Source organism: Lissotriton vulgaris, chromosome 3_1 (assembly GCF_964263255.1).
Source record: "Lissotriton vulgaris chromosome 3_1, aLisVul1.2, whole genome shotgun sequence".
NCBI lineage: Eukaryota > Metazoa > Chordata > Amphibia > Caudata > Salamandridae > Lissotriton > Lissotriton vulgaris.
In genome coordinates this window covers 1,136,019,881-1,136,031,314 of record NC_141689.1, presented here as the reverse complement: position 1 = coordinate 1,136,031,314, position 11,434 = coordinate 1,136,019,881, and the positions used below count along the sequence as shown (strand labels likewise).

At 44.2% G+C, this 11,434-nt stretch overlaps 1 pseudogene; it reads right to left on the bottom strand.

Moving 5' to 3' along the window:
* Positions 1-7,283: 7,283 nt before the first annotated feature.
* LOC147727542 (arf-GAP with coiled-coil, ANK repeat and PH domain-containing protein 2 pseudogene) lies at positions 7,284-9,644 on the bottom strand (annotated as a pseudogene).
* Positions 9,645-11,434: the final 1,790 nt, after the last annotated feature.

Below are 11,434 nucleotides of genomic sequence, written 5' to 3'. Positions count from 1 at the left end.
GTTTATCTCATCGGCCTCTTCAGTCAACTCTGTAGTTAGGGTCAGGGGTAAGCTCTGCGTTGTCATGGATGAAGATTGAGATGAAGGTTGCGAGGGCTGTGGTTCTCTCCCAATACCCTGGAAGCCATGATAGTCTCCAGGGGGCCCGGTAGGTACTAAGTGTTCAGGACTTTGACAAAGAAGGGACCTCTTCTCAGCTGCATCACTCTCCTCCAGCGATGGTGTAGCTACTGGCTCCAAAGGTTGACTAAGAAGGGAGGAATGAGCATCTGAAACGGACGCCATATCAGTTTCGTCTGAAAGATGCAGTATCTGAGGTACGACCTTGAAGCAGGAGCGAAGTGAGGGGGTAATCCTTGACCCTATGGAGAGCACAGTTTTGCGATCTTTAGCCTTAGATTTGCCCCTCGAGCTAGTATGTTTAGACTTGACTTCTGTGCTCAAGTAAGATGAAGATTTTGTCTTAACTGGTGTATTAGGAACAGGCTTGACACCTTCTCTGACCCCCCCGGCCCCCCCAGAGACACCCGCTTTGTTAATTCCTGCTTACTTTTTTCGCCCTTGGCCGCCTTTGGCACCCCCTCTGGACGTATTAGGGGAATTAACGGTATTGGGAGTATTTATAGTAAGGGAGCTCTGTGAGATAACCTCAGTAGAAGGAGTGCAATCAGAAGGAATGTGATTAATTTCCGTTTGAATCACACCCCCCACAAACGTAAGGCATGCTAAGTCCCCCTTACCAATTTCAGAAATCGCGGACCCCTCCACTGTAGCAGTCAACCCAGAACGCTGTAACTGACCTTGTACTTCTTCCTTACAGCAGGGGACTTTTTTTGTGCACTGAAAGTTCTCCGCATTTACTGAGCCCTGAAAAGGGGGGACCAAGATTCTCAGCTTTCTGCCTCTCCTCAGCTCCAGCACGGCTGAGCAAACCCTAAATCCAGGCTCAGAATAGACCCCACACTCCTGGGGCAGGGTGGCGGGCAGCAGCTCCCAGCGCTGGTTGGGAAACTTTGCAACAGTGCAGAAACTCTCACAGCTGATCAAAGAGCTCTGGACTACACAGTCATCAGGAAACAGCCCACAGAGACCGCAGAGCCCCGTTTGGGATTCCCCAATACCTTCAAGCTCCAGTCGGCGTCCTCCGCCCTCGTTCAAAATCCATGGAAGGAGAAAGAGGACTTCGCGAGAATGTACATCGCTGAGGGTAGAATACCTCATCTCCCTGACGATAATCCAATTGCTACCGGAAGAAATTGAAAATCTCAGGCAAGTTCTACACAAAACAAGTGCCCCCAGAAGGCCGCTATATTTAGAGGGTCGGTTCTTTATCTACTTGCTCATTTGCACGGCGGGGAACAATTCTACCGGGAGCTCAGTCCAGAGCACCGCGGCCAGCTAGCTAGCTGCCCCATGTTTTTCCCCACCCCTCAAGGTCTACCCACTCCACCGATACAGTATTGTGTGCTTTATGTTCTAATCTTGTGTAGAAATTAATAGAGATAGTTATATTAATAAATACATAGTTTTATATAACTACTGTGCGGTTCTCCTTTCATTTAGTCATTCAGGAGGTGATATTCTGATAAAACAAGCTGCTTTATATCCCTTCAAGATTAAGCCTGAAGGCTGCTCTCCACAGCTACAACTAGGTTAACTTTCTAAAGGTTATCTTTGGACTTATACATCATAAGGGTCGTGTGGCCTGGTACAAGGTGCCCAATTTAACTAGCAGATAAACAGACAAATCTGTTGGGTTGGCATCCCAGAGGTACCAGTAGCATTTTGTTGAGTTGACATTTTAATCGCTGATAGTCAATTTAAGCTCCCTTCAGTGACCATAGGTTATAATGGAGAAATAATCTGTTTTGGCTTCAGAAAAAGGAACATCTTTAAAAACAGAAACTGCTAAAATGATTTGGGCTTTGACTAGACACATTCAATCTCATTCTAAAGTTAATGCCAAAAATGTAAAAAAATAGTGCAAATGGTTTTTTCATCCAAGTTTTGCGCTGTGGGCCCATTACTTTATGGTACCTTGTAAATATTGTACATGTGAAACTGTTTATAAGTGGTATTACAACGTAAAAGATCTTTTGCAAAAAATGTTCTTGTGCATTATTTCTCGTTATGTGCACTGAGGAGGTACCTTGGGGATATTGTATAGGAACTACTGTGCAGCATGGTTAAATCAACAGCGGGTTGGGCCCTTCCATCATTGTGCTCTCATGGCCTACATCCCTGTACCTTTGTATTTCAACTTCCCAGTTCATTCACCTTTGTGTTCTCTTGGTCCTTAGTCACACAGCTCTCCCTCAAACCACACACCCCTTTTTCCCTCATTGCTCTGTGAACACACCACCACCCTGCTTGTTACTACACACGTGCACCTTAATGTCCTACACACATATCTGACTCCACCCTGTCACATGCTTACATCTCACCCTCATTGACACATACACTCACACCTTATATACTCTTTCACAGACACTGCTTCACCAGCTACTCTTGCAGTCAAGTGCATGTTCTTCAGCTTCTTAATGTCCCCTTGCTTTTCAACACATGATAATTCCATGGGTACTGCCAAATGAGCACACCCCTCTCTATCGTGTGTTCTCAACACACAAACGCGAACAAATAAATACTGACATATGCACACACCCCCTCCATAAAGGTGCATTCACACTCCTCTCCAATCAGTGACACACGCTCAGCCTATTTCAAGCACTGCCACTCACACAAATATATGTGCCTTACACACAAATACCCCTCACTATCACATATGCATGCATTCCCGCCAATATCACAAGACATACATACCTTCTCCCCCTCATTGGTGCATCAATTCACACTTTCAAGGACACTCAGGGGGCATATTACCAAGCAATAGCGATTATCGCTATTGCTTAGTTAGAGACAAAAATTTACCGCAGAGCTGCGGCGATTTTTATCGCAGATAAACCTTGGTATTACCAAGGTTTATCGCAAATGCGATAAAAATCGGCCGCAATGCATGAATATCGCTGAAAAGTCAGCGATATTCATGCATTACCGAGCTAATGCTCTTAGCCATGTTATCCACCTCCCATTAGATAACATGGCTAAGAACTGCTCAGGGCAGGTATTAGCTTTTGGAGATATTTGCGCTTAGCGCGAATATCTCCAAAGGTTGGTAATAGGAGATAGCGATGTTAGCGACTGTTTCCAGTCGCTAACATCTTGGCACGCCCACTTTGCATGTCATTAGTGATAAATATCACTGACATGCAAAGTAGGGCCCAAGATGGTCGCTATCTCCTACTAGCTGTCGCTAACTGGTGTTAGCGACAGCTAGGTAATAGGGAGATAATTTTATCTCCGCTTTCTTGGCTTTTAAAGCCAAAAAAGCGGGCATAAACCCCCTTGATAATATGCCCCTCAGTCTTTGTCATACCTTTCTTTGCGGTTTAACCCCTTTAACCCCGTAGTCTTTCTTGATTTAAACCACAGAGGCTGCAGTGCAGGGGTTTTAACCTTCTAATATTTAAGGAGAGGTGAAAAAACTCTAAGAGACAGGCACGCTAAGAAAGACAGTTGGAACTCTCAGAACTCGAAAGTGGTTCAAATCCTACCAGCAGTGGCAGACCTTGCGTCCATACTACTTTCATTCATTCATCAAACACTGTGGCAAGGAAACATCAAGTCAGTCAATGCATTTTTCCACGTTATTAGGCTGGCACTACTCTGAGAGAAGAGATAACCATAAGGGTGCGAGAAGTAGAATAGGGACCATGGTTACCCCTTGCACCACTGAATGATGTTTGTGCTTTTTATCAGTTCTAATATTGCTACATTTAGGAAGAACTGCTGAGTATTATAGCAACCCACTGGTAATGTGAATAATGATTTTTTATGTTCACAGTTCAGCATTCTTATTGTTCCCTGCCTCAGGAAGATTGTACTTTCTCCCTCTGACCAGTTCCTGCATTTTCTTTATGTTGACAGGGCCAGTGCTTTCATAAAATGGCACTATAAGAATGGAGCTTCTGGGTGGCGGAGCCAAATTACTGATAGAAGGAAGGATGCAATTTTACGGCATAAGTGGAGGGCCTTAGCTCAAAAACTTTCCTTAGGGCCTCATTTACAAAATGTTGATGCACAGCAGCATAGCAAGTATTCCTGCAGTGCTGCTATGAGTCAAAATAAAAGGGCAGAAATGCATTGTATCTACAAGATGCTGCACATTCCTGTCCCTCTCTCTGGCGCTAGTGCACAAACAGCAGCCATACACCAACTTAGACACCCTGACACCATGGTGGAAGGGTGCCTGCGTTGTAGGGATGATTGTTTATGTGCAAGAAGGGACACCTCCCTGCATATAAAAAATCATTAAAGGCGAGTTGGTCCTCTATGTTTGCTGCGGAATGCATCACACATAGAAAGAGCAACAAACGAGGAGAAACAAAAGTATTTCTCCTCTTTGTGCCACTTATGCTCCACCCCTGGGGAGTCATAGGATTCTGACGCATTCCCAGGTTTACAACATTTTGTCAATCTGTGAATGTGTCAGGTTCCATGATGTTGCTTGGGAACACCCGCAGCAGCACCCATGAAACGCCCTTTTCACTCAGAGTAATGAGTAAAATGGTCCCATATTTACAAGGTCATGAAAAGTCATGCAGGGTGACTTTATACAGCCTTGTAAATATGGGCAGGCACTCTGCACCACTCGTGCTTCTAAAATAGCGGTGCACTGGCACCACAATGGGCTTATAAATGAGGCCCTATGTTTCCTGGAGTGAGTGCTAAAAAATCCTTGTATCCTTCCTGCATTCAGCTCTGTGATGCCCACTTAGCTTGGCCACCGTGTACACGGCGCGTAATCCTACATGTACATGTGCACAAAGGTGTTTGCGGCAGTAGGGTTTTTTGTGTGAGTGGATGCATTCTGAATACCACATTTGGCTTGATCATAGGTTCTTCAGATACAATTTTTTTTAACCCCTTCGCTGTGGCGGCTATTCCGCCGCAGCGCTAAGGGGGTGGGGCAGCCACGCGGCGGCTCCATACTGTGACGAAACCGCTCCGTCACGGCTCGCGGGTGAGCTGTTCTTGTGACGGAACGGTTCCGTCCGCCCATTAAAGCGTCAGCCCAGGCGCAAAATCAGCGCCGCGCAGGCGCGGCGAGCGGGCCGTGACGGTACCGTTCCGTCACAAGCACAGCTCACCCGTGGCTTGTGACGGAGCGGTTCCGTCACAAGCATGGGAGGGGTTAAATAAAACTGTGACGAATATTCTTTACTTGCAAAGCTTTCTTTCCTAAAAGGGAAGACACATGATTAAGATTTTAATGTAGAATCCACAAGACACTGCAAACATAGGGCCTCCTTTACAAGGCCATTGCGCCACTGGTGCGTCACTTTTTTTTAACACACCGGCGGCACAGTGTGCCTGCCCATATATACAAGCCACGTAAAGTTACCCACTGTGATTTTTCATGACCTTGTAAATATGAGTTCCTTTCCCACATTACTCCTGATGAAAGGGGCATTCCATGGGTGTTGTTGTGGATGTTCCAACGCAACATCCATGCAACTTGACATATTCCTAGATTTACAATGTTTTAAAAAGCTGGGAATGCGTCAGAATCCTTGGCCTCACTAGGGAAGGGGTAGGAGTGGTGCAAGAGGAGAAATACTTTTATTTCTCCTCGTTCTTTTCTCTTTCTATGCATGCTGTATTCTACAGCATGCATAGAAGGAGGACATGTCATCACTGATTGTTTTTGGGCTTCCTGCACAAAAACAATCATCCCCACAATGCAGGCATCCCTGAAAAATGACACAAGGGTGCCTGCGCTGGCACATGGCAGCCAATTGTGTGCCAGCGTAGGGGAAAGCACACGCATGCATTGCATTGTTGTCAACACAATGCATCCATATGCTTTGAAAATTATGCAGCTCTGCGCAGCAAAATGGCTTGCGGCGCGACGCTGCATCATTTTCTTGTAAATGAGGGGCATATTGACCACCCCCAAATTCATGCAGTGAATTAACTATGCCTAAGTGCTTTAAAAGTGAAGAAATCAACATGAAACTCGCCACTCTTTGCAAATCGTATACCACTTAAAGGCTCATAATTACCAGTTTGAACTTAATAAATTAATATTATTTTTGGAAATTCATTTTTCAAAACAAAAAGTTTTTATTTATTTCGGTCTCTTCAAGAAGTAAACTATTTACATACATTTGTTTGCATAACATTTCCCTTCGAGTTGGAAGAACATTGCTATACCTTTTTAAAAATGGTAAAAATCTGTTCTAATTTATTTACATTTTTTTGTGTAATACTTGACTTGCATTAATGGGCGAACAAAATTACATTGGTACGAAGAAAGGCTGTTGCTACTAGAGATGCTTCAAGAGAAGGTGCATGGAGTGCAATGTTTTTGGAAAAATCGAGTACGTTACAATAATCCCACTGTGTGAGCACTGTACAGATGAACTAGAATGTATGTGCACCTGATAAGTGACTCAATTGAATTTGCACTATTTGGATATACATGCACCTGGCAATTTCTTGATTTGGTTCCAAGAATTACATTCATTATATCCAAGTAAGGTGCTAGCAAGGATTCTGAAAACCTTGTACTTTGCATACCGTTCACAATATTAAAGAATTTAAAAAATGGGTAAATAAATTCATAAACGAGAATGCTACATGGTGCCCATTTAACTATGTGCCAAATGTATCTTTTAAAACTGATACCTCTATTATTGAAGCTAAGAAAATGAAATGGCAAGCTAGTCATTGTTGACTAGGACATGAAAACTACAATTAGATATTCAAAAGCTGCCGTCTAGAATAACAGTATAAACAATTTTAGAACATGCACTGGTGTGTGTTTTACATGGAAAACAGACGCCAGAATTGACATATACTACATAGCATGGCATCTGCTTCACTTAGGATTTACAATGAGAAGACTTCAAATCTGTGTATCCTTCCGCTGAGGTACCACAAGGTGAAATACATGGACAGTAGGAACATGTGGTAACTTGATATATTTAAACCAAGGAGCACTTTGCTAGACTGGCTGCTGAGGTATTCATATTTCTGGTGCCCTGTGGTGTCTTTCTGTATATAAAGGACCCTATATTCATGGTGTCAATCAAATGCTGTTGGAGGTTCCAGACTGTTCGGTTCTTAAACTAATGTTCCCAAGTCAGGCAATAAGCCAGGGACCAGGCACTTTACTCAGGAAGCACCAGGTGTGGGTGAGGACAAGGGTGCACTTTTCTCCTCTACATCTTTGAAAACTTTGGTGTATCGGACATCTGGAAACGGTTTAATTTCTCAGGATTATTGGATGCCATGTGTGAAAAATCACGGATTACGTCCTGGTAGGTCTCGTCACCTGGCTGTCCATACAGTCCTTCAGATTCCCGCATCTCCTCATTCATTCTTGCCACTCGCAACAGGGTTACAATATCAGCATTTGCAGCTTCAAGTGCAATAGTCAAAGGGCATTTTCCTTCTTCATCTTTGGTGTGCTGATTTGCCCCACGCTTCAGAAATAAGCAGACTTGCCCGGTGTGCCCTAAAACAGTTGCATGATGCAGGGGTCCTCTGCCATGCAGGTCCATGTGATTAACATTGGCACCATTCTGCAGCAGGAACTCACAAGTGACCAAAGAGCCCCCATGCACAGCCTGAATGAGGGGTGTTGCATTGTTGTCCTCTGCATTCACCCAGTTAACATCTGCGCCATGTGCCAATGCTTCTGCCATATCAGGAAGGCTTCTCTCATGCGCAGCTCGATAAAGGTACAGCCCCGGATGAAACTTTTTTGAATCCTGAAATACTGCAGAATCTCGCTTCTCGACTTCTAGGACTGGTTGATGCAAACTTTTTGAGGATACAAAAGAGGCAAGAAGTTCTCGAATGCCTTCTGAACGGAAGTTCAATACACTGGCATTGCTTTTCACTGAACTTCAGGCAGATGTTGAGAAGTGATCCTGTGATGCCAGGGACTTCTCAGAACTGCTGAGGTCTTCGTTCTTGCACTGGGAATAAGGCCTTTCCTGTCCATCAGGAGGGTGTGAAGCAACGCAGTCCTGGTTCACAAACCTCTTTTCCATGTACTTTGCTCTGATATATGCCTCCTTTTCCACTCTTGGACTTTCATTGTCTGGCTTCTTTACTCCAAGGGTTTTCAATTTAGCTTCATATATTCGATTAATAACTTGATTTCCCAGTTCATACATCAGCTTTAGTACTTCAGGCTCCCATGTATCTAACGTTAATGACCTTACTTTTGAAATGTGCACACCAAGGCTCCTGTGTATCTCAGAACACTCAATGCACAGGATGATTCCAAGGTTGATGCTGGCCCATTGCGGATCCGCCAGACCACAATCGCAGCAGACCGAGTTTCCAGCGATACACTGGATCCGCTGTAAGGCACTTTCACCTTTAACTGATTTTTCTTGCACATTGCTGCCAGAGTCCAGACTTCCTGTGGAAGGTGGAGATTTCTTATCCAGCTTCTCCGTCTCATCACTCTTTTCTCTATATGCTGCAGCAATGCCGGTTTGGACAGCTTTAATCCATGCCTGTCGCAGCTTTTCTGAGTCAGCCTGTAGCATGCGGCTCTTTGTTGGTGTGACTACTTCAAAGCAGAAACGTCTTTCTATGTCTTCAAAGTGTTTAACTGTGCAGAGCCGTAAATCTTCAAAAACCACTTTGGGGTTATCCTTCATTTTTTTCTGATATACCAGTTGGTTGTTTTGTATTGAGAACCAGCGCCTGTTCCAAGCTTTAAAGGCATTAGAGGCCCTTTTAAAGAGATATCCTTCCACCACAATGCCATTAGCAGTATCAACATTGTATTGAAGTCCGAGATCATCGTTGGTGAAATCCTCCTGCTGAATAGTGGAGTGTTTTTGTTCCATGTCCCTCTTCTGCTTTGCTGCATGCACATCAAGCCGATCCAGCTGTGAACCAAGCTCTTCCATGTGCGGTTCAAGTTCACTGAAGAGATCGTAGCCCTCGTGGAAGAAGCCGAGATGTGCCTTCATGAAGGACAACATTGATTTTAAAATTTCAGACCTCCGCCTTGACTGAAGAACATTGATTTGAAGGACGTTGTCCAAAGCTATGTGCTGGAAGCACTTTCTTTTTGCGATTAAGATGTTTGTTGCCTCCTCCACCTCGTGCAGTTTTGTTCTTTGAACTTGGGCATGTTTAACTAGAGTGTTTTCTTTTTCTTTACTGACCTTATCAAAGTGCTTCTTTGCATCTTTGAATTTTGGAAGATCGTCCTGAATAAATGTCTGGAGCTGTGTTTGAATGGATCTCTGAGCTTCGTCAAACAGGATTGTGTGATAATTGATCATTTCTTGGAGGCAGTCTCAAAACTTGGTCAAGCTAGACTCAATCACCACATCCTTGCTCGAATACTGTGCCAGGTCCCGCATGCCATTCATAAATTGCTTGTTGGCAGCACAAAAGGCCTTGCCTGCATCAATCATGCCACTACATAGCTTAACAAGCTTATCAAGTTTCACTTCCAGTCCCGTCACATCACCTTCAACCTCCTTCAAAGCGGCTCTGAAACGGGGACAGTCCTTCAAGCACTCCTCGAAATCAACGCCCCCCTTCATGCTGTCGCCTCGGCCCCTCCCGGGCGATCAAGGTGAGGGCAGGAATAAGGAGGCAGCAGCAAGATGAGGGGATCTGAGCACAGCAGTTGAAGTCTGTCACTCTTCAGCCTGCCTCACCGCTGCGCAGCTCTCAGCCCTCGGCGCTTCCTCCACTTCTGAGCACGGTCCCTGCTGGCAGACACTTCAGTCTCCTAGATACGCACATAGACATAGACAACAGACAACAATGCAAGAGTCTGAGCGTCATAGACACAAAATATAGAATCAGATTGTGGTCCTCAGCAGGGTTCCACCAATGTATTTGCATTATCAGCAACAAGGCAATTTATCATTGGAGGTAGTGGTCTTAAATAATTTTTCTGTACATAGGCAAACTTGTTTTTTTCATTGTCTGGTCACAAAGGTCCATTTTAAAGGAAGGTTTCTGCAAGCACAGACACTCCTGCTCCCCAGAGTCTTTGCCAATAAGGGATACCTGTCTGCTAAACTACTATACTATACTATTGAACGTGTTACAGATGCCTTAATTAGGACTGTGGATTCTGTAAAACAAGATGTTTATAATGTCCGAAAATCAATAGATCAATACAGCTCTTGATTGACAGTTTTTACTTTAGGGACATGTATTTTTTTCTTTCACACTTGCTCCTTGGAAAGAGAAACCATTAAGAGTAAGTGAGGTCTGCAGTCAGCAGGTATGGGTCCATGGCCACGTTTTGTACATGAGGAACAGCAGTATAGACTAATACATCACCAGAGAACATCACATTAAATTCAAAGGAACACATAAGCACACATCTTAATTTTATCCAGGCCCAGCACAGGGACTTTTTATTAGGGTGGGCCAAGTGTGCATTCGGGTGGGCCACGGCGGGCCAGATTTGTCACTTATATGTCTAGCCAGGCCTGCTTCAGGGCCCTCCTTTATCTCTCCTAAGTCTTACAAGGAAGGGCCAGTAAAGCTCATTATTTTCCTTTCAAATCTCTTTCTAAATGTTCTCACTCTCAAGAAGTTTTCTTTTTCATGTAATGTCCCCTTGATGGAAAGAGAATGTTTCTGATGTTAGAGTATCAGGCAAGTGACACTTCTCGGGCTCTCCCTCATGACCTCCTCCTTGGATCCCTTCACTGCCACCCTCCTCCAGCGCCCCTCATTTCTCCGTAGCCCCCGCTATTGATCTCTTCCTCAGATTCCCTCACTGCCACTGTCCACCAGCGCCCCTCATCTCTCCGTAGCACCCTATTGACCTCCTCCTCAGACTTCCTCACTAAAACCCTCTTCCAGTGCCCCTCATCTCTCCATAGCCACTCTGTCTTATGCATTTCATTTGTTGTATATCTCTACTCATATTATTGTAGGGTGTCACAGTACTTTACATCACACACACATTATACAGAGACAAACGATCAGGCAAATATGTAAATCAGTCTACAGGGAATGTCACATAAGCCAATGAAGATTACAAGATGTAGGAATCACATGTCATCCATACTGGTGGGCAGTATATTTTAAGAGCGTCTGGAGAAGCACAATGTAGTAATGGATCTCTCAGTTAAATTTAAGAAAATGAACTAGAGATCCAATTAGCATATTGTAAATTAAAGTTAGGGGTTTTATTTGAGAAGGAGAGAGAAAACCCACAACTACACATGTCGAGGTCTGAGGCAATATTCCACGGAACGTAACCATTCCAGAACACATCAAATGAGAATAAGAACTTAACACATAAAACATTCTTTAAAGATATAGTGTCATTGTTGGACTTGGCCCTTTCCCCCAAATTTTTCGC